The sequence below is a fragment of the Pelodiscus sinensis genome, chromosome 15 (assembly GCF_049634645.1).
Source record: "Pelodiscus sinensis isolate JC-2024 chromosome 15, ASM4963464v1, whole genome shotgun sequence".
NCBI classification, from domain to species: domain Eukaryota; kingdom Metazoa; phylum Chordata; order Testudines; family Trionychidae; genus Pelodiscus; species Pelodiscus sinensis.
Genome location: NC_134725.1, coordinates 32,525,027 through 32,530,009, shown reverse-complemented (window position 1 = coordinate 32,530,009; position 4,983 = coordinate 32,525,027).

Below are 4,983 nucleotides of genomic sequence, written 5' to 3'. Positions count from 1 at the left end.
TCTGAAATTTTCTACCGGACAGAAGACGCAAATACCAGACTGTCCAGTAGAAAACTGGACACCTGGCAAACCTATGAGTGAGAGTAGTAGGAACAAGAAATCCAGAAGGAAGTGTGATTTTTGAAAAGTTATTTGTTTCTTGAAAACTGATTTACGAACCCTTACCACATAGGGGCAAATTAGCACCTTAGGTAAGCAGGCACCCATTCATAAAATGATAGCATAACAGTGGACATTGCCTATGCAAGTGCTGATTTTGTCCTAAGGTGCTATGGTTTATAGTATAGTATGCTGAGAAAATTAGCAGCATTTCAACAAACTATGAAAAGTATGAGAGAGGTAGCTGTGTTAGTCTGTAAGGGTATGTCTACACTACAGCGCTAATTCGAACTAACTTAGTTTGAATTAGTTAATTCGAACTAAGCTAATTCAAACTAACGCATCCAGACTAAAAAACTAGTTCGAATTAGCGTTTTGCTAATTCGAACTAGCATGTCCACATTAAGTGGACCCTGAACTGGGGTTAAGGATGGCCAGAAGCAGTGCCGGCAGGGCATCAGATGAGGACTTAGAGCGTGGAGCTGCTGCCTCAGGCTAGCCGAGGGCTGTGCTTAAAGGGACCCGACCCGACCCCCACCCCGGACAGACAGTTCACAGGGGTGCCCCGCTTGCAAAGCAGTCCTGTCTTGGAGTGCCCTGAGTGCCCACACGCAGAACATCACAGCACTCGGCCATCAGACCGGCTGCACTTGCCGCAGGCTGCCATCTGGAGAGAGGGGGCAATTGGGGGGCTGCAGGAGAGCTTCCACCCCCAGAAGCCCGCAGAGCCAGCCCAGTCCTCCCCATCGGGGGCTCGTACCCCATTCCTCCCTGTGACGGGGCACTCGCGCCCCGCACTGAGAGCGCGCCGGGAGGCGCCGGGCGGCGCGACGGGGCACTCGCGCCCCGCACTGAGAACGCGCCGGGAGGCGCCGGGCGGCCACACCGGGGGGCGGGGAACGCAGCCCAGCCCTCCGCGGCGGGCTGCAGTAATACGCCGGCAGCCGGTGCAGGGGGCGGAGGGAGGCAGCTGGCGCCGGCTGGCAGGGCCCGAGAGGGAGGGGCTGGCGAGGCGCAGGGGGATGATGTCACGGGGGAAGGGTGGCTGGGAGGCGTCGCAGGGGAAGTGACGTGGAGGGGGAATGGAGCCGGCGGGGGATTTAAACCCGGGGCCGGCACGGTGCAGGGGGGCGCGGCGGACCGAGCTGGAGGAGGGGAGAAGGAAGGAGAGGTGAGGCCAGCGGGGTCAAGGGAGACGGGCCGGGAGGCCTGGTGGAGTAGGAAGCGGCCCAGGGCGGGGTCGTGGAGCCCGTGAGCGGGTGTGTTTTGGGGCGTTCCCCCATCCGCGAGGGAGGGACCACGGGTCCCTGCCTTTAGGGCCCTGGGCCGGGGTTCGGAGAGGGGGCGGGCCCGAACCCCCCTACTCTGCCAGCGGGCCGACCCGGCTCGGGTGTCACGCGAATGTGCGTAATAAAAGGGCCACCGGCCTTAGTGGTGACTGCTTAGGCTGGTCCCTCTGTACCACAATTAGCGCATAGTGGACGCTGAGGGTCGAACCGGTTTACACGTGGTGGAGAATATGGGCATAGGTCCCTGGGCCCCGGGAGTGAGAAGGGGCCCCAGGAAGTAGAGTAACTCACAAAAAAAAAAAAAAAAAAAAAAAAAAAAAAAAAAAAATGGTGGTGGGCATAAAACAAGGGAGGTAGGGTGATTGATCCGTCTGGGTGTTTGTTTGAAAAGAACTAGGTGTTGACCACCTGCATCTTACAGTTGACCCCCTCCCGAGCGCATAATGGAGGTCAACAAGATCATAGAATGGCTGGTAGACAACCAGAAGCAGCAACAGCAGCATCAGAATCAGGTGTTGCGGGACATGATGACCCAATTCCAGGACCAGCAGCGGCAAATGCTGAAAGAAATCAGAGAAGGGGCGACTGCCCGAGGAACCGCGCCTGGAGCAGAGCCGGGCTCCCCAGGAGATGGAGAGGGTGGCGCCATCCCGGGCGCCCAGCTGCCGCTGCGATTGACGAAGCTGGGACCTGAAGATGATCCAGAAGCATTTTTGGTCACCTTTGAGCGGGTGGCTACCGCCGCGAAGTGGCCACAGGAGCACTGGGCCACCTTGCTAGCCCCCTTCCTAACGGGTCCGGCCCAATTGGCCTATAGAAGTATGGCAGACAAGGATGCTTTGTGTTATTACAAAGTTAAAGAAGCCGTGTTGGACCAGCTGGGCATATCACCGGAGACGTACCGCCAGCGATTCCGAGATACCCGATATGACCCGAAGGAGCGCCCACGGGCGCTGGGGCAGCGGGTCAGGGAAGCAGGCATGCGATGGCTGGAACCCGCCAACAAGACCGGGCTGCAGGTAGCGGAGCAGGTGGTGTTAGAACAGTACCTCCGGATCCTGCCTGCCGAGGGGCAGAAGTGGGTTCGCCGCCACTGGCCAGAGTCGCTGGAGGAGGCGATCACGCTGATGGAGCGCTTTTCAGCAGCGGAGGAAACGGGGGGTAGACACCCCCCTCCCGCTCCCTCGGGGCCTCGACGGAGCCCGGCCGGTAGCGGAGGAGCGGACACCTCACACCGGGCAGACCCACCGGCCCGCAGACCATCATGGGGCCCGGGGGTAGAGCGAAAACTGGCCCCAGTCTGGAACCCGCCGAGGAGGACCGAGAACCAACCGGGAGCGAGCGGGGACCCCGGGACACCCAGCCCGAGGGCAGACCCTAGCCCGAGGGGAGCCTGCTTCCAGTGTGGCGAGGAGGGGCACTTCAAAAAGGATTGCCCCTTGATGGATTGTACCTTCGGGCAGAGACGGCGGGACGGGGCGGCCGGGACCACTTCATCAAGAGCCCAGGTAACCAGGTGGATAAGCCTGAATGGGAAGCGGGTAAGGGCGGTGGTGGACTCGGGGTGCGGCCAAACCATGGTGCGGGAGGATCTAGTCCCCGATTCCCAGACCCGGGGGCCCCAAATCTGGATGAGGTGCGTGCACGGGGACGTACATCCGTACCTTACCGCCCACGTATGGATCGATGATGGGCAGATCCGGGCGCGTTGCCAGGCCGCTATATCCCCCAAACTCCCCTACCCAGCGCTGCTAGGGAGGAACTGGCCCGGGCTGGCCGCCCTGCTAAAGGAATGGGGGACGGGTCACGAGGGCCCGGGGCCGGGACAAGAGAAACCCGTTCTGGCAGCCCAAGGGGAAGAAGTCCCCACCTCAGGGGAACCCGAGGCCGGGGGGCCGAACCCCCCGCTACGCCTGGAGGTGGAAGAGGGGGACTTCCTGACACACCAGAGGGAAGACCCGACGCTCCAGACAGCATGGACCCAGGTGCGGGCAGAAGCAGAGGAAGTTCCAGAGGGGGAAGGACGGCAGCAGCTGGGACCACGATTTGAGGTACGGGGAGAGCGACTCTACCGAGTGGCGGTGGGGGCGGACGGACAGGAAAACCCACAATTACTAGTGCCACGCCCATACCGATGGAAGGTACTGGAGCTAGCGCACAATCACCCTTGGGCGGGACACCTGGGCAGCGAGAAGACCCAGCAGCGAATCTTGCAGCGGTTTTATTGGCCCGGGGTATACCAAGAGGTCAAGAATTTCTGCATGTCTTGTCCCCAATGCCAAAGGACCTCTAGCAAGAAAGTGGCCCCCGCCCCGCTGGTTCCCCTACCCATCGTGGGCGTCCCATTCGAACGTATAGCCATGGATTTGGTGGGGCCCTTGGATAAGTCGGGGAGAGGGCATGTCTACATCTTGGTAATCGTGGACTACGCGACCCGCTACCCCGAGGCTATCCCGCTGCGGAAGGCCACCGCTAACGTGATAGCGGAGGAACTGGTTAAGGTGTTTTCAAGGGTAGGCCTGCCGAAAGAGCTCCTGACAGACCAAGGCACTAACCTGACGGCGAGGGTGATGACTGAGCTGTGCAAATTCCTACGAATCCGCAAGATCCGCACCTCCGTCTACCACCCCCAAACCGATGGCCTCGTCGAGAGGTTCAATAGGACATTGAAAGGTATGCTTAGGAAATTCGTACAGGAGGAACCCCGGGGGTGGGATAAGCTACTCCCTGCTCTGATGTTTGCCATCCGGGAGGTGCCACAGGCCTCGGTGGGTTACTCGCCGTTCGAACTGCTTTATGGGCGGAAGCCCCGGGGGGTCCTCGACTTAGTGAGGGAAGGGTGGGAAGCTCAGGTTACCCCGGCCCTGGGGGTAGTCCACTACGTAACACAGCTCCAGCAGAGACTAGGCTCCCTGGCCGAATGGGCACGGGAGAACTTGCAGAGAGCCCAGGAAGGGCAGTGCCAGCAATATAATCAAAGAGCCCAGGTCCGAGAGTTCGCGCCAGGCGACCAGGTGTTGCTCCTCTTACCAGACAGAGAGTCCAAGTTGTTGGCACGCTGGCAGGGGCCCTTCAGGGTGTTAAGGAAGGTCGGGGAGGTGGATTATGAGATACAGCTGGATGGTCCGCGAAGGGCCACCCAGATCTACCATATTAACCTATTGAAGCGGTGGGTACCCCGGGAAGCCTTTCTGGTAGAAACACAGATGAAAGATGTGGAATTCGGACCATGGGGAGACCCGGAGGTGACGGTCAAGGAAGCCACGCTTGGGACCGAACTCACGGGACAACAACAACAGGAGCTCCGGGACCTACTAGAGAGGCACCGGGAGGTGCTGACGAGCAGACCGGGACGGACGCATCTGGCCCAGCATGAGATCGTCACCGAACCAGGGAAACGGGTATTGGACCAGGTGAGACCCCTCCCCCGTAAGATGTGGGACGTCGTAAAGAAGGAGCTGGGGGACATGCTGGACTGGGGGGTAATCGAGGAGTCGCACAGCGGCTGGCGGAGCTCGATTGTGCTGGTTCCCAAGGCAGAGGGGGCCCTCCGGTTTTGTATTGACTTCAGGAAGGTGAATGCGATCTCTCAGTT